Source organism: Eschscholzia californica, unplaced genomic scaffold (genome assembly GCF_041429995.1).
Source record: "Eschscholzia californica isolate CP2 unplaced genomic scaffold, dmEscCali1.0.p SCAF_1, whole genome shotgun sequence".
Lineage (NCBI taxonomy): Eukaryota > Viridiplantae > Streptophyta > Magnoliopsida > Ranunculales > Papaveraceae > Eschscholzia > Eschscholzia californica.
The window spans coordinates 37,693,341-37,711,768 of NW_028238198.1; the positions used below are offsets into that span (position 1 = coordinate 37,693,341).

Genomic DNA, 18,428 nt, shown 5'->3' on the forward strand with positions numbered 1-18,428 from the left:
ACACCTTAAATACAACACCGAAACCACCACAAACCCACCATCGCAGCCACAACCGTAGAGCACACAACCAATTCGCTAACCTTCTTTTAGAGGGAGATAGTCGGCCAGAGAAAGAGAGAGGAAGATGCAAGACCTACTAGCGAATTGGTTAAGAGTATGTTTGAGAGAGATAGTTCCGGCAAGAGTAAAGAGAGTTCCGGCTAGATCTCGACATCTTCATGAGAGAGATAGTTCCGGCAAGAGTAAAAGAGTTCTGGCTAGAGCTCCATCTGAGAGAGAGAGGGAGTGGGAGGCTGATATGTTTGAGAGTGTAAATGAGGGTATAAGGGTTTAGGGTTTCTAGGATTTTATTAGGGCAAATAAAGTTAGGGTATGTTTGGTGAAAAATATATAAATGAGGGTATAATTGTCAAAATCATATTTCAGACTCAATAATTCAGATTTGGAAAACAAACATCTAATTAACAAAATAATTCATCCAATTCAGATTCAGCCATTTCAGTTCAGCCAATTCAGATTCAGCTAATTCAGATTCAGACATAAACAAAAAAACAAACAGCCCCTAAGAGTCTCGTTTACTTTCTTGCATTTGATGGGTGACCATTATTTATTTTTCTTGGGTAGGTAACAAATTTGAAGGCCAAGATTTGAGATCAAATTGAACGAAGAATAATGAGTTTTATAATTGTAGCCTTATTCTTGCAACAACAAAAAAAAATTGTTTTAATTTTCAAATCCTTCACACTCATTTAGTTCGAATACAATGTTGAGTGTAATAAGATAAAAAAATATTTAGTTGTGATATCATAAAAGAGAAAGAAAAGTTGCAAAGTTCAACCGGTAAGATTACATGTAGTTCAAGGACAAAAGTCGTTTTAGTTTTAGAAAACAAAATTAATAACCAGTATAAAAAGCACTTAACAAACTAATTTAGCCGTTAAATACCTTATGAAAGTTGGGTATTTAAATAGAGCTTCACAATCCCCATATCCACCATGACACAATTGTTAATATTTTTCGAAAGCTTTGATACAAAAGAAAAATGTTGTTACAAAAATCAGGCTCATTCATTCACACAAATATTTTATTACATTATTACGATCCAACTTCATATAAGATTTAGATAAATTTCTCTTCACTTAAGATAAAACTATAAGATATAATAATGGGCAAGAGACATCATCAAGAAAAAAAACCACCGGGACAAAAAGAATAAGAAACTGTGGGAGATTGGATGCCAGCCTCCCGATGCACATAACGAGCAAGTAACAACAAAACCAACCTCCGGGGAACCACACTGATGAAGGACAAACAGAAACTAAAGATTATGATCCCACACACTGTATTGGTATGAAGCATTTACTATACAATGTAAGAACATAGAAACATAAATACAACCTATCATTGTTCCCACACAGTGTGTTGTATTTTTACTATCAATAATGTAGTAAAAGATGTATACAAATTTATTTTTAGATCATCAGTCCTCCTTAAAATAAATAGAAGACATGAGAAAAAAATCAATGTCTTGAGCCATGTTAAGACATGAGAAATAATTTTTTTTTAGGTTACTATCGATAACCTATAAGATATGAGAAACAAATCAATGTCTTGAGCCATGTTAAGCCAACCCAAAAGGGGCTAAAAGTGAGTTGTGATAATTAATCGTTCATTGATGAGGGCACATGAGTTGAAGTTCCCACATTTAAAGCAATTTTGAGAATAAAGTTTATGAAGTTCAATATCATATACATAAATTGAACCAAGAAAAGCTCAAAAACCAAAATATAAAACATAAATTAAAGAAGAGTGTACTCATCTTTGAAAGAAATGTGTCTGGACTTTTGCAACCGTTCATAACAAAACCTTGATGGAATATCAATCTGACAAAGAAGATATTACCAAACCTCTTAGTTGGAGATAAAAGAATGACTTCAGCCAATTTGAATATAGTTTACCACTGAAGCAATAATGTTGAAGAAAACTATATGAACGTATAGAAATTTCAAGTCTTCACAATTGAAACAGAAAACATCCAATTGTGATTGACTATAATTGATGAAAACTTCTACCATCTTAACAATTGACTATATACTCCTAAATCTTTTGCACTTGTGTACAAAATTCCAATTTTAGTCCTATCTCCTATTTGAGCACAAAATTGGTTTCCACCAAAATCAAGAAACATGTAAATGTGCTTAATAAAGAGAATTATAGTTTATAACTAAGTAGATATTACAAACGACATTTAGAACTCATAATACATATGCTTGGAAGTTGGTTAAAAAAAAAACAAACTAACTTGATCGTAACCTTTGGCAGTTATTTTTCCTATTCCTATACCGAACTTGAAAACAGAAACAAAGAAGAACCATGTAACTAATCAACACATTAAGCATCCAAAGTGAATTTAATGTCAGAATTAGAGTATCGACAACTAATTTTGTGTTGAAGATGAAATTAATTATTAAATAATAACACAATACCAACTAATTAGAACATTAAACATTCAGAAAAATAAAGATAGAATACTTACCTGATGTTTGGTAAGGTGTCTGCTGATCTTTGTTGATCAATCGACAATCTCACCACCTTACTACGTCAACAGGTAAGCAAAAACCATGATTACTTCAGTCGAAACCTGAAAAATACATCAAACATTGTGGTCTTCTCTAGAAATTTTTGAAAATCTATATAACAAAAAAACAGAAATACATCTGCAAGGAACAAAAAGAAGATCTATATAACAAAAGAAGCAAATAGGGCAAGTGGGACAACAGAAATTTGCAGAACCCCAGAGAAAGAGATACGACTATGTTTAAGACTTCAGAGAAAGGTTCCACTGAGTAAAAATACAAACCAGATACACGATTACGAAAGTAATATTCTTTTCGAGTATTTCTATGAAGCTTCATTTATCTCAAACAATTGATCGAACACATGTATTGCAGCTTCTACGTAACGAAATTGAGATGCGAAACTACATAACACAAATTAAACATACGTAGAATGAGATGCATAACTAAATATCCAAAATCGGACTGAACTGATGGAGAAAAGTTTCTTAACCTCATGAAAAGAAGATTTTTAGAATGAAATGATAAAAAATATTCACACCTGCAAAGAAGGAGATGGAGATAAAATAAGATACAAATCTAAAAAAATTAATACTTGCTGAGAAGGAGATTAAGATGAAATAGCGGAAGTGAAAGATTTTATAGAGGGGAGGTCTCATCTTGTTGAGATACACCTTTGATATCTAAGCAAGTAAAGATCACTAAAGGTAGCCTTCACATCTCATACCCATTTATTACCTAATAATCAAATTACTCAATACCAAATCATAGCTTCTTGAACCCAATTACAAACTAAAGAAGGTTATCAAGATATATTTAACAAACAATCAAGTTGTAATTAGGGACAAGACAAAAGCTACCAAATAATATGGATAGAGAGAGAATACTTTTTTTTTTGTTGAACGATAGAAAGAGAATACTTAGGTAGATCAATTGAGTAGCATAAAATAACAAATATACGGAATAAACATGCTTTTCTTAAGTTCCTTTTTATCAATAAGAATTGTAATAGAGGATAGTAAAAAATGTAAGAGAACCCCATAAAAACTAAAAGGAAAAAAAAATTAAAAAGAATATTGATCAAGAAAAAGAACCTAGTGATCAAATGAAACTATCTTCTGCTAAGAAGGCGAAACAGTAAGTACAAATCAAAGAGAGAGAGGTGTACCAGGTGCTGAAGAAAAGACCGAAAATGATTAGGTTGAATACTTAAATCACTGTCAACCATCTTCCTTCTTTAATACCTAATGTTATCATTCCGTTTTTGGCATGAATGGACAGAGAAAAGAGGAGATGAAACAAATGAATTTCTTTTGGAATGAAGTTTTTCGGCCATGATTCACCATTTCGATTTGGGGAAGAAAAAAGATTTGGGGATGCAGAGATAAGAAACTGAAATTCAACCATGATTTAATCAATTTTGTAACATCCCAAGAGGTTGAATTTCATAATCAATTTCTTCATCAATTTCATAATAAATTTCTGCATTTCTTCATCAATTTCAGTTTCAATTTCTGCCATCAATATTGGAACGTCTCAAGCGGCTATAACGGGCCGGAGAAATAACGCGCAAAGATAACGTACCAGATTAGGAGGTTTACTCACTTTCTTCTTTTGAGTGGGTCAATAAATTAGGGTGGGTAATTGATCAAAAGGTGAGTATCTTATGAAATTCGCAACGAACGACCGGATTTGTCTTTCGACTTGTCCCAGTCAGCAAAAAACTTTGTGTTTTGTTATATAGATATTTATAGTTCAATTATCTCTCTTTACTTCAACCTATTCACTCGACTAACGTTTTTGGGTGTTGCTAAAGGAATTCAACTTTTGTGTTATAAGCGGACGACTCTATTAGCATCCGGGTTATCTTTCAAAATTTCTATAAGCACTTGGATTTTCACAGAAACATTGGCCCCTATATATACGACACATTCAAACATCAAAGAATGGGTTAAAGAATGTTTATGCACCTCATTAGAAAATTTCATTGCCTTAAAGTTGAGTGAAAAAAAAACTCTTGTTGATTATTTTCTAAATTTTGCGAAGTAAAAAAAAAATAGAAAAGAACACTTAAAATCTAAGTTTTTATAAAGTGTTATGCTCAATGTTCATTGACCCTATTTAAACTAATATTGTCTGCTGCTTCTAGCACAAAGGTCGGGTGCTTTAAGTAACACCCTTTCAAAAGAGAAAAAATGAGTGTTTGGTTCAAATTTGGGGGGTTCTCAATGCGCGTTCAGTCCAAACTCGGACAGAAATGCGTTTCCAGTTCAAATTGTCAGGACAACTCCCAGTTTTCTGGTTTTCATTTTATTTATCCCTCTTTTACCCCTCCACAGGAAATTTCCGTGTTTTCTAACAATCTGACGGACGACAGCGAAACAATTAATTCCCCGTACATGACGTAATGCCACAGAAACATTCAAATTTTTTGAAAATTCAAAAATGGCGTCATTTTTTGACGAAATTTCAGTCAATTTTTTTGGATCCCGCCCATTTTATTTTGTTTCAACTCCTTCTTTCTTCTTATTTATACATTCAAAAATCTTCTTCATCATTCTTATTTTGTTTCACATTTTATCTTCTTTATCTCTTTAAATCTCTAAAAACATAAATTTTTTGTTCTTTCTCTCTCTAAAAGTTTGATGTTCTTATTTTTGGATGTTCATCATTCTTATTTTGTTTCACATTTTATCTTCTTCGTCTCTTTCAATCTCTAAAAACATCAAAGTATTCTGTTCTTTCTCTCTCTAAAAGTTTTATTTTCTTATTTTCTGTTCTTTTTCTCTCTAAAAGTTTTATGTTCTTCATCATTCTTATTTGTTTTACATTTTATCTTCTTCATCTCTAAAAACATCAAAGTACATAACCAAATGGCCAATGCACCGAACCATTCCCGGTACAGAAGAAAATTCTCAGTTCAAAAGTGTCAAGTACTGAACCAAATGGCCAGTACACAGAACAATTCCCGATGCACAAGAAAATTCCCAGTACGAAAATGTCTAGTACATAACCAAATGGCGAGTACACAGAACAATTCCCGGTACACAAGAAAATTCCTTGTACAAATCAATGAAAAACTACCAAACATGAAGAAATTTGTTGAGATTGAGATAAGAAATAAATCTGGAAAAAAGAACGAAATTTGTTGAGATTGGAGAGAGAAATATGTGTGGGAGAAAATAAAAAAGAAATAAATCTGGAAAAAAGAACGAAAATGTAAAGTTGGTAAATTTTGTAATGGCAATTCTGTAAATTCACGGAAAGTACAAGGTTTGATGTCAGGTGCGTCAGACTATTTCTCAAAAAATTTAGCATTTCCCGGGTTTTTTTTGTGACAATTTTGTAAATTTATGGAAAGTACACAATCTGAAAGGAGGCGTGTCAGATTATTTTTCAGAAATTTTTGAGTTTCCGGGGAATTTTTCGATGACCGTTTCGTAAATTTCGAAAAGAAGAAGGGTGTTTCGGAAATTCCACCCCCTAGCCTGACTTGTTGGACCTGCCCCTCATTCTTTATCTACAGTGGGCCTGTTACATATTGTTGGGCTGGTTTTGGGCCTTTTGCCCAATCCCTCTTTATAAACACCAGTGTTTTAAGTGTTACCTTTTTCTTTCCAAAATTTAGAAATAATCACTAATAGTTCTTTACAACTGATTTTTAGGCAAGAAAAAAAATCTCTAATGACATAAACATTCCTTAATTCATTATTGATGCGTCATGTATAGAGAGGTCAACAAGTGATTGTGAGGAAAGTCGGATGCTTATAGATTTTTTTTGAGGGATTGGGCAAAAGGATATGGGTGGTGGGGTAACGGGCCAGGTAGCGGGTAAGCTCATTACTTGAAAAAATTCACTTTTTCATCTCCTTTTATAAAGTCTCCAAACACCATTCTTAATTCTAAAGAGACTTTTAGGGATTAAAATTAGACATTATTTTTTGTAGAAATTTAATCTCACATTAATAACTATTGAAAAATTTTCATGGGATATAATATAAACTTATACCTCTCCTTGCTCCTTCAAAGCCAAACACTACTTCAGTAACCTACCAGGAATTCTCTTGGGTCATTGCAAAACAATGCATTGGTTTGTATGGTTGCCCTTAAATATATTATTTACAATCTTAACTAGGCCTAGCAACTTGGAATATTGGGTTTCATCAACCTAAAAAGTTGATGTGATTTGGTTGCTTATCATTGGGCGACGTTAAGTGGGTGCGGGCATTGGTTGGTGCGCGGATAGAGGTTTTAACCCATGTCAGTCCACCAAAACTTGGCGGGTTGGGCGGGTTATACCCGAGACGGGCACGGGCGTCCATGGTCCTCGTTGGGCTCGGGTGCCCGTGGACGGGTGCGGGCTCATGGGCAAAATTCCCACCCCTACACCCATGTGCCTATGGGGCTTGCATGAGCGGACTGTGTGGTGCAAACAATGTAAAGAACTCTATCACTCCTTAATAACCAAATACGAGAGAATAAGTAGTTAAAAGCCTTTACATTGTTTTTTTTTCATCAAAACCATACATTCATTATCAGTAAACATCACAAATTACATGGTAGAATTGTTATTCCTCTCCTCTGAAAACTTCATGAGAGTTACATACCTTTAAATGTAAAGTGCCTCATGAAGGGAAAATAATCGACTTGACACAGACACATAGATCCTATAGATCGAGAATAAAAACCCTAAAGGTCGACAAATAGATCCTATAGATCGAGAATAAAAGACCCTAAAAGTCGACAAAAAGTAAATTACAACAATAATTTGAACTAATGAGAAGTAGATATATGAAGATACTTCTATTAATGCCAATCCGATGAAGAGAGTACTTTGTCCATTTCCGTCGTTGTCGTTCTTGTTCGAATCAGATCTGAAGCCCATCGTCTCCTTCTTTGATTTCACTTCTTGTTCACCCCATTGTCGAGTGTGTTGAAATCATCCCCATCAACCGTTTGAATAGGGGATTCCTCTAAAAGAACAAATCACTAAAGAAATTTATCCAGATCTAGGAACCGAATAAAAACTGAAAAAAGAACCATTAAGTTGATTAGGGTTTCCTATGTTCATCTTCGTGAATGGTATATGATACCCATCTCTCTCAATCAAAGGAAGAGGAAATACAAATTTAAACCTAAACCATAAAACTTAAAAAGAAACTACATCCCATTCAAATCCGAAAGGGATTCTGACGAAGGGAGGAGTCCTTCGCCGGAAAGACAGAACCAAAAACTGAGATCTCTAAAAAAAAAGCCTTTACATTGTTAATACTAAAAGGACTATAGTTAGGTAAAGTTTTAGCTAGCTCCCCCTCCAATCTTCATATGTTATTTAACACAATATTTAGAGCACGATATCTTATTTCTATGGAAACAATTTTATGTAATTATGTTAACTCCATTTTGAAATTAAAATTTTCAACAATACCAACTCAATAGTATGCCACTCGAGTTGTTTAGACGAGCGTATCCCACTTAAATAAGTAGAAAATACTCCCAACTCAAGGGGGTCGATTCAAACAATAAATTGACCTTCCGGATATCAAATTAAGCAGGAAGACCATGTTGGATTACGACATCTTCTACTGTTCTATCCGAAATCTCAGATATCTTATATCTAACATAGACTATCACCCCCTTTGGTGCAGCGATTGGACACCCCTCTTAAGGCCATGAGGTCGTGGAATCGAGTCTTGGTGGAAGCAGTTTGTCATCAAGATTTATCTCATGTAATTTAGGCAATATATATAGTAAATAATATAATAATTTGTCGGGTTTTAGCCCTCTTTCATGTTGTCAGGCTTTAGACCTCTTTCATTATGGTTGAAATTAGGCGGTTATCGTGCTCATCACATCTTCATGATGTATCAATGCCTTGTGACGACTGACGTAGATAGTAGTCGATTTCTCAAAAAAAAAAAAAAAACAATAGGCTACTAGGACCTACATGCAAGAACTTATGATGAACTAATAAAGTTAGAATTACCTTAATTCACTTTTTCCTCGAACTAATTTGACAGTCTCTTTTCCGAAGATCTAGAGCTCCAATTTTTAGTTCCTCTACATAAGATACCCGAGCAATCGGTTTGATCTTACACTCTTTAAGTTAGCTAGAACTGAATCCAGACTCTTCTCGATCCTTTTTTGATTAATGGTGAAGATAAAAAAAACTCTTTCTATTGACTAATTAGCTTGTTGGGAATTTCTGCTTCTTTTCCACTTCTGTCAATGTCGTTAAGAGAGGTAGATTAGAAACCTATCCACCCTATTTCTGATTCAACCAAGTCTTTTTATGGACTTCTCAAATTAGGATCATAATCAAATTAGGATTCCTAAAAGAATGAAATTAGAATTTAACTAGATAGTAGATAATATCTATCAGAACTCTTTCTTAAAAGGGAATCCCTCTTATCGAGCATTGAAACAATCCCACTATATTGGATTGGTATGGCTCATCAAGAGAGTCTCGACTGGTTGCCCCCTTCGTGGGTCGGGCATTTAGCTGGGTCACTGGGCATCCTTTAGCAGGATTTAATCTGTGTACATGTTCCATCTACTCTAGTCATATCTTCTGAATGATTCGGCTCCATATATGTATCACTTATTGTAGGATTCAGTCGTCGCTAATTGTGGATCATTTGAATACGACACGTATTAGCTAAATATTACGATCTTTAAAAGTTCTTTGGTAAAGGGAACGATCTCTAGTGTATTGCAATACAATTAGTAAAGAAACATTTGTCCTTTTAACAAATAAACATTTTTCTCAAAAAATTAAATAAACCATCATTTATTCACTTTATACTGACAATATTGAAAATACTTTGATATTTAAAATAATCCACAAAAAGATAAAATGTTTTAATAGTCAAGATCACTTTCTCTATCTAAAACACAGAACAAACGATGAAATAAAATTTGATAGAAAAAATTCGGACAAAGTAATCAAAATATGCCTAAATATAGTCAAAATTTCGACCACTATGGTTGAAATATGAATATTAATTGGTCGAATTTTTAAGCATATTTCAACTACTATGGTCGAAATATGTTTAATATTTTGACCACAATGGTCGAAATTCTGGCGACAAAAAAATAAAGTAACCATGATAGCCAAAATATTTACTTTTGAGAGAAATCTTCACCAACATTTTAAACTAATACGATATGTAGATCAAAGGAAGAACGTGCAAATAAAAGAAAATTTCGATACTTGTATTATATTAATCATAGTTTTAATCCAAATAAAAATTAATTAATTTGATTTAAATCTCTAAAAATAATGTCTATTTTGACCATGTCCCTCTACCACTTATCGGGGTCCCTATATTGAACACCATGACCGACCTAACTTTGATGAAAACAAGGGACATCCGTTTAGATGAAATCATGAAACTGTGAGATAAGCAGCCGTTTTCTCTTCGGACTTTCTTGGTTAGTATTTCTTCAAGTCCCTCGTATAAACCCAATTTTGCAGATGAATTAGGGTTTTCTCACAAACCCTTCCACCTTTCACCAACCCCTCATCAAGATAAGATTTCAAACACAGAAGGAATCAATTTCAGTTCTATTACAAAACTTCGACGCTTCAATTTCATAGTAATCGAATCGTAAGTTGCAGTAAATTCCTATCTTTAATTCACATCTTTTAGGATTGGGATCAGTTCTTTTGATCAATATTTAGGGTTTAAACTACTAGGGTTCATCAGAAATCAATATTGATTATCAGGCTTTCTCTTATGGTCTATATTTGTAACTTGATTTCAACCATCAATTTGTTTGAATTTTGATCTATCATCATCATCACCAAGTAAACATGACAAATCCTTTTAGTTTAACTGATACATCTAGTAATTCAAAGCACAATTATCAACAAAATAGGAACAGAAAACTACCCATTTCGCCAAATTCCTTAAAGGTTCAACCTTGTTCTAGATCTCAGACTGCCGCGATCGATGTTTTGATCTTAATTGCTGTAATTGGTGCTTGTGGGTTTCTGATATATCCTTATGTTATGTTTATCTGTCAAGGGATTATTGAAATTGTTGGGATTACTAGTTCAATTGTGAAAGATGAAATTTTTCGAGCACCATTAGTTTATGCATCTCTAGCACTTAGTTTGTTCTTTACAATATTGGCTGCTCGGGTAATAACTAAATGCACCAGTAGGAAATGTGGGAATCCGAATTGTCCCGGCCTTCGTCAAGAAGCAGAATTCGATATCCAAATCAAAACCGAAGATTGTATTAAGCATTCTAATCCTTCTTTAGGGAAAGATGGAGGAGGGAAGGGTAGTCTTTTTGAATTGTCTATTGGTCACTAAAGAGAATTGGAGGCTGAGCTTAAGAAGATAGCGCCACCAAATGGGAGAGCCGTGGTTATGTTTCGAGGGAGATGCGGGTGTTCTATTGGTAGAATGGAAGTTCCTGGCCCGAAGAAGGTTCGGAAGATCAAGAAATAAGCTGAATATGATCAGTAGGTAATAGGGAGTAAGTTTTTCATCTCTTAGTTTAAAACTTAGGAACAAAAATAATAATATGCTCCTTTTAAATATGTTGTACTTAAATAAATGAATGACAATATAAACTTGTAATATTACCATTACATGAAATAGAAACAATGTTAATTTCGTAATTGTTTTTATATCTGTTGCTGGTTTCAGCTTTGAAATCTCGATTAAATTTTCCATAGTGGACAGAATTAGTTCTTCTTTTCGTGTTCTCTTGGTTAATATAATGCTTATTGTGTTAAAATCACTTCATTTACGGTTAGAAACTGTAAGATACGTACTAGATCTTCTACTTTTTAGGTTCTTCATTGCATTTTATGATTAGTTTATGTAAGATAAGTTTTAGTATATCTTAATCGGGATGTTTCTAACGTCTCTGGAGGAATGAAAGGTTATTACAAGCAGAAAGAACAGCGTTATCTTGTAGGGTATAAACAGTATTGTTTCTGTACTTGCAGATATTTTGGTAGAGATAAATTATTTTCGATTTTAGATTACTGCAGATGACACGCCTGAAACTTGAATTGCAATCAACTCTTGAATCAGAATTCAATATGTAGATAATCATGAGCTCTAAAGTTAAATCCCATGATTATTGTCAGATGAACCATTTACCACTGCTTGCTAGAAAAATGAAGTAATTATAAGCGCTATCATGTTCTAGTAATTGAGCCAATTTTTCTTGTTCATGTCAATTCGTCATTTCTGTTGCTTCCTATGTTTGTATTTCTTGCGCCATCTTTGGGCATTTTGTTTAGCAAAGATTTCTGAATGGAGGTCGTGTGAATATGGGTTTATATCATCGGCGTCATTCTCAGTTCTGCTTAATGGAATCCCCACCAGACCCTTTCAAAATTCAAGAGGAATAAGGCAAGGGGATCCTCTCTCCCCACTCTTTTTTCTTGTGGAGGCCGAAACCATTAGTCATTGTATGCGTCAGGCAAAAGAAAAACATAGGATACTTGTTTTCAAGTCAAAAGAAAATGGCATCCTAGTAAACCATCTACAGTTTGGGAAGGATTCTTCTTCGTGGATGATGATTCAGATCTCGGACCAGCTTAGAAAGCTTAAAGACATTCTTATATGGTTCTAACTGGCCTTAGGAAAAGTTAACTATTCCAAATCGAAAGTGTATTATAGGCCATTTTGAGAGACAGGTCTCAAGGTAGAAATCAGTATCCTTGGATGCAGGATGGAATACCTCCCAACAAATTACTTCGGTCTTCCTTTGGGATGGTGATATAGATGTAAGTTGCTAGGAGAGAATCCGAATACTATATCTCTACTGTTACGATAATACCTTCTTCTATTTGAATCTCTTTCTCGACGTTTCTTTCTTTGGAATGAAGAAAGTTAAGATAAGTTTGTTTAAAATCTAAACACTAGATTATTTCAATCCTTCAACACCAAAGACTAAAAAGAGGGAATCCACAACTACTCCACACCTTCCTGAAGGAAAAAGGAAACCAACTTCATTTGATTTTCTCTTGAATTCAGTTAGAGAATGAAGAAATTATTAGGTAAAGCAAAAACCCCACCAAATTTTCTTGAAAAGTTTTTATAGTTGAAGAAAAATTGCATCCATTATTCATGGTGGGGCTACCTAGTGAGAGAGAGTAAAAAAATTACTCATTCACTTGTAATATTTCCTCATTTGAGACTCACAATCAAACTCTATCATTTCCTCTGTTATTTGCTTTCATCAAAGATTCTCTGTTCCCTTTGAAGTCAAATAAGAAAGAAAAGTTAGATAAAGATGACATGGAGTTGAAAATGTGGAAGACAATAATAAGAACTTCTTATGAATTTAATTGATGTGAAAATCATTTTTTTTTTCTGATAGGAAAGAAAACCAAATTTTCTTATGAATTTAAGTTTTGTAAGTGTTTGATAGGGTGTAAGAAAATGTTGGGGTGCTTTTAAAAAGTCATGCTTTTTTTTTTTTCTTTTATTCATCTTCTTCATGTTGGATGAATTGAATCCTATACAGAAACCCTAATGTCTCCATTTTAGAGAATAATTACTCAATTCATAAACTTCCCAATTTCAAGAATCAAATTCCTCAATTATCTTTAGAAATAAACTTCAATTATCTTTAGAAATAAATAGAGAATAATTTCTCAATTTATAAACTTCCCAATTTCAAGAATCAAATTCCTCAATTATCTTTAGAAATAAACTTCCTAATTCATAAACGTCCAAGATTTAGAAATAAATTTCCCAATTTTAAACCCCAATTTCATCCATTTCACAATGTCAAAAATCCTATCTCTACACTAATTTCTGAAATTTCCTAACTTAGAGACCATAATTTCTATATTTTAGAAACACTAATTTCAGAAATTTCATATCTCTCTCATTATAAGAAGCCCTAATTTTATAAGAAGAAGATATCATTTGCACCCACTATTGAAGAACAAGAACAAAAATCGGTTTGTAACTTGTCTCAAATTCTTTGTCTATTTTCATTTCTATTGTATTGCTAAGCAGAAATAAATTTCCAGAAACCCTAATATTTGCCTTCGATATCTGTGTGGTATGAGATTGTTAAAGAAGAAATAAATTACCACCATAATCTCTGTCTTCGATCTCTGTCAATTGGTAGATGGTTGTTGATATGGTGATGGTGACTAGGGTTTCTGAAATTGAAAAAGAGAATAGAGATGCTAGAGAGAGATAGTTTAAGAGATTGAGAGAGATAGTCAGATAGTTTAAGAGATTGAGAGAGATAGATCAAAGGGAGAAGAAAGTTTAAATTGATTGAGGAAGAGAGAGAGGATTCACTGATCTTTTAATTGAGAATGATGAAGATTTCAATAGTGTTTAGAGAGAGAAGGGGAAGGGAGACGGGACTTAGAAAGAGGAGAGAGAGCGCGATATCTTAGGGAGAGCGTGAGAATTGCGTTTTCACACTTATTGGGTGGGAAAATATATGGTGCTATTTTTATACATTTTTTTTATTACGAGAAAACGATTTTCACACTTTTTAAGGTCAATCAAACATTCCAACCCTATTTTCACACGTATCAAACGGACCCTTATTCAATTACACATTTTCTTTAACATTACCCACTACTGTTTTTTGATATTGTGTGAAAGAAAAAAAAAATGTTTGAAACTTTTAAGTCAGAAATTCAAATGAAGTTGAATTAGTCTTGGTTTTGAATTAGTTGACAGAATCATATCTTCATCTTTCATTCTATGAAACTCCATTTGATTAATCAATTACAGTTTTAGAACATCAAAATGGGTAATTTCTGAATTTCACTAGTTGGTCTAGTTTAGTTGAATGAAAGGTATTTTTCTTTATTTTTTTATGAAGGTCATAATTTCAAATTAAGAACTTTTAGCTTCTTGTTTCTCTTCCTTAATCTTGGTTTTAATTCTACAAATGTTGATGACAGAGAACTCCAAATTTCTTGTGTTTCCTCATGGATGGAACTCGAAACCAAGTTGATGAGTAAGAAATGTGATCAACTTTTTTTTATCTTGGTTTGAGTAATTTTCATGGGTTATTTATATTGATCATGAATTCTGTTAATCAGAAGCTTGAAGAATTCTCGCGCTCCTCAGATACAAACGGAGGATCAGAAGAAATTTCATGATGAGGTAGAACTTTGTTCAACCCAGTTGTTGATAATTAAAATTTTATCTTCTTTATCGTCTCAATGAAATCGATAATTCTTCTTCAGGTACAGAGAAATTTGCAATTGAGAATTGAAGCTCAAGAAAAATATTTAAATTCAATGCTAAAAAAAGCAGAAAATTCACTTTCAGAGTACAAATCAGAATCAACTAATCGAAGTGGGTCATTAACAGAAACAAAAGATGGTAGAAAAGATGAGAGGTGAAGTGATGCAGGGAGATTTTCATGAGATATTCAGAGTATCTTGGATATCTTAAAATCTAGTTATTTTAGTAGTATAATATTTTTGTTCGTAGTGAATTATTATTTTTAGCAGTTTTATATTTTTAGGAAACTTTTTAGGTTTTAGATTCTAGTATTTTATTTATTTAGAAGCTTTTATTAATTAGAATTTGATTAGGATAAGGGAAGTAGTATTTTATTTATCAGAAACTTTTATTTGAGTTTATTTAGAATAAGGAAATCCTAATCTATATAAAGGGGGTCTAGGAGTCGTTTTATTCAGTCAAGTTTATTAATAAAGTTTGGTATTTTAGTAGTAAATCTTATTAATTTCGGTTCCATAAGTCTGTAGACGAAGATCTAAGACTTTTTCTGAGTTTCATAAGTTTTTGACGGAGTTCTAATTCTTTTTACGGATTTTTCCGCTGCGTCATGAAGAGTGAAGAAACTCGTGAAGGTAACACAAGTTTTCTTGTACTTCCATTAATTAGGAGGCCAGTTGTTGAAGTGAACATAAATGGGCAATTGAGGGATTTGGGAGTTGTTAAGAATATTGATTTGAACTGTAAGGATAAGTATGAAACAGATACAGATTCATAGGATATATGTAGTTTTAGGATCTGGGGATGTCAGTATTGGAAGAGAGATTAAGATATTGTCGTATATTTTATAGATATAAATTGAATATGAACTGCATTTAAGATTTCTTAGTAAGAAATAATTTTCTCTTGGTTAAATAAATTGCAAAAACTAGAGCAACATATATGAGGCTCTCATTTTAGGATTGTTTTTGGCCAAGGAAATGTACTATAACAGATTACTGCCCCCATCCTACCCCCTCACACATCCAACAAAACCATCACTAAAGTACTTCGAGCTCACAGAATATTTAATTCCTAAATCAAACCTAAACGTAGTGTGTAAATTGTCCCTTTTACAATATGTGGTTAGTTTGTTTTACTTACCGAAATTTTATATAATCCTGATCTAATCCGAACAAATCTTGACATCTAACAGGGCGCACATCAGATGTTGATCTTTGCCATACATGTTGTTGGAAGCGTAATAAAACTTTTGCAACTAATATTTTATCGTAATTTTTCTTGATTATTTTGAAATTTCCCCACCACCCCTCGAGACTTATGATGAAAACGTTATACCGTCCTTTTATTTGTTCTTATTCAGACCGTTAATCATTAATGGACAGTTCAAATATAGAGGTGGTACAACAATTCCGTCACAAATTAGGGGGAGTAGAGCATTTTACAAAAATCAAAGACATTTAATGAAGTATTGATAAATTAAGCTTTCAAAAAGCACACAATCACGAGTCACCTCAAATGTCAAAATTTGTCCCTCATTGTTACAAAGCAAAAGAAGAGCATTTTTTTTTTGTTAGCAAAGGAGCTTTGAAGGTGTTTAATTGGGGAAATAAAGATTGTCCATGAACATAAAGATTAGGGCTGAAATAGAAAGCAAGAAACATAAAGGAAGAAAATAGGAATAGAGAAAAAAAGACAAAACAACACTATTGGAATGTTTCTAATTGATTGTTTAGTCAATGCAAAGAAAACTGAGAAACGGGTCATCACGACCTTTCTTCTTCCTTAGGAAGCCACGCGGGAAACTAGTCGTACTTTAACGAGCCAATCTAGAAATAACGTTTCACATTTCATAAGTCTATCTCTGTTAAAACGGAAGGATATCCATATTATACACAATATTATATAATATTAGTAGTATCTCTTTCAAATTAGAGAAATTCTAAATTTATTCATTAACTTAGAGCATCGCCAATGCAAAACTCAAAAAAATCTCTATTCATCCTATGTGTCAAGTTCCTTTTGAAATTCTTACTCCTAGGTGGCGTTAATAGAGATCTTCAAATTTTTTTTTGTCTCCAATGCAAACACTAAACTTATCTTATTTACTTATGTGAGATAGTTATTTTTGCAAATAAATAATAAGTTAGTTTAGAAAATATAAAGGACTCGATTTCTATTAGTTGAAAATCAAATATGGATGAGTTGGACAAATAGAGATATCTCAAGAGGACACTCTATTTCTAGAGTGTCCTCTTGAGATATCTCTATTCCACCCTCGACACGTCATCTTAGAGATCCAAATAGAGTGTTGCATTGGAGAGGATTTTTAAGAAAAAACTCTAAAAATCCTAGGTGGCACTCGGAGTTTCTGAGATTGAGTGTTGCATTGGAGATGCTCTAAACAAACTCTTCTCAGTCATTTAAAATAAAGATAGTTTAAATTCTGTAAACTAGGCAAACAACAAGATTACGTTTGTAAATTTCTTTTGAGGTCACGACTTTGGTGCATCTTAGCAAGTCCCCCAACATCTATGATTTTGGGTGGACAAATATTGAATGCCGCGTTCCCTACCAACACTTATTTTCACGTCTTCAGGAATCACCGGCAGACTGTCGGTGTTAGCGACCCTTCAATAAAATTCTATTATTCTTTCTCCCTCTTCTCCCACCACACTACCAAAGTTTCTCTCTACTTCTCTTTCCTCTCTTTCTCTGTTCCAACGAAGTCTTCTTTGACGGAACTTAAAGAGAGAAAGAGGGGAAGATGGGAAAAAATAAAAAGAAAGAGACTAATTGTGGCGGTGGTTCTGATGGTGCGAGGAAAGAAAAAAGAAATTTCTTTTTATTAAGGACTCGTTGGCGTAAGATGAACATAGCTCGGAGCTAGACCTACACGTAATAAGTTTAAAAGTGTCACATGCTCCACGTCACACGAAAAGAATAAAAACACACGTTAAGCTCAAAGAACCTTGCCCATGAAGGACGTGTGAGAATAGACCCACATAGGAGAAGAAATATCTAGAAACCAAGAATATAATGTCTATTTTCTCACCTCAATTTTATTCAATGTTTTTGTAGTTTCAAATATTGTTGAAAATAAGGGAGAGTGATGTAACTTTTTGTATCAATAGAATTATTCTAAACCTTAATATCAAAATTGTGTCTGTTTTTCAAGGTGGTGCTTGTGGATAAGGAAATCTTTATAGTCAAGGTCATGGAACAAATACAGCAGCTTTGAGTACAGCATTATTCAATAATGGCTTAGCATGTGGTTCTTGCTATGAATTTAGATGTGTTGACGACCCCAATGGTGTTTGCCTGGTTCTATTGTGGTTACTGCTACTAATTTCTGCCCACCTGGAGGATGTTGTGATCCTCCCCTACACCATTTTGACCTAGCTCAACCTGTTTACCAACAAATTGCTCAATATAGATCTGGAATTATTCCTGTTGCTTATCGAAGGTATATATACTAGTCTAATTTTACAAGTTTGGTTTGTTTAGATTTTTTGAGGTCTTTTACGAGGTGTGTTATTAGGTTTAAGTTCTTCAGTTGGGATCTTAGTATACTTTTTCTTTCATAACATACTACTAGTAAAGGAGGCGCTTTTAGCACTTACAGACGCCTTTAAAACTTCTTTTTCTTTCAT

General features: G+C 33.3%; 3 long non-coding RNA genes and 2 pseudogenes across 5 annotated transcripts in view; 3 read left to right on the forward strand and 2 right to left on the reverse strand.

The window, feature by feature from the left end:
- Nucleotides 1-1,010: 1,010 nt before the first annotated feature.
- On the reverse strand, nucleotides 1,011-4,098 carry LOC147566581 (uncharacterized). Its single transcript, XR_015237453.1, has 5 exons — nucleotides 3,745-4,098; nucleotides 3,070-3,117; nucleotides 2,861-2,980; nucleotides 2,537-2,641; nucleotides 1,011-1,883 (listed from the first exon to the last, which is right to left on the reverse strand). It is a non-coding gene; the product is annotated as an uncharacterized LOC147566581 (long non-coding RNA).
- Nucleotides 4,099-7,108: 3,010 nt separating this feature from the next.
- LOC147566582 (uncharacterized) lies at nucleotides 7,109-13,990 on the reverse strand. Its single transcript, XR_015237455.1, has 3 exons — nucleotides 13,653-13,990; nucleotides 8,563-8,798; nucleotides 7,109-7,603 (listed from the first exon to the last, which is right to left on the reverse strand). It is a non-coding gene; the product is annotated as an uncharacterized LOC147566582 (long non-coding RNA).
- LOC147566583 (uncharacterized protein At5g19025-like) lies at nucleotides 10,393-11,037 on the forward strand (annotated as a pseudogene).
- Nucleotides 13,991-14,129: 139 nt separating the features above from the next.
- Nucleotides 14,130-15,274, forward strand: LOC147566584 (uncharacterized). 2 transcript variants are annotated; one of them, XR_015230509.1, is made up of 4 exons: nucleotides 14,130-14,335; nucleotides 14,490-14,545; nucleotides 14,631-14,694; nucleotides 14,778-15,274. It is a non-coding gene; the product is annotated as an uncharacterized LOC147566584 (long non-coding RNA). The 2 variants fall into 2 exon arrangements; XR_015230510.1 differs by having other exon boundaries at nucleotides 14,163-14,381.
- Nucleotides 15,275-17,542: 2,268 nt separating this feature from the next.
- The window catches only part of LOC147566585 (expansin-A10-like), a 37,662-nt pseudogene continuing 36,776 nt past the window's right edge, over nucleotides 17,543-18,428 (forward strand). The window contains exons 1-2 of the transcript XR_015231061.1: nucleotides 17,543-17,591; nucleotides 17,972-18,046. The product of XR_015231061.1 is annotated as an expansin-A10-like (transcript). The remainder of the gene's footprint in view (nucleotides 17,592-17,971; nucleotides 18,047-18,428) is intronic.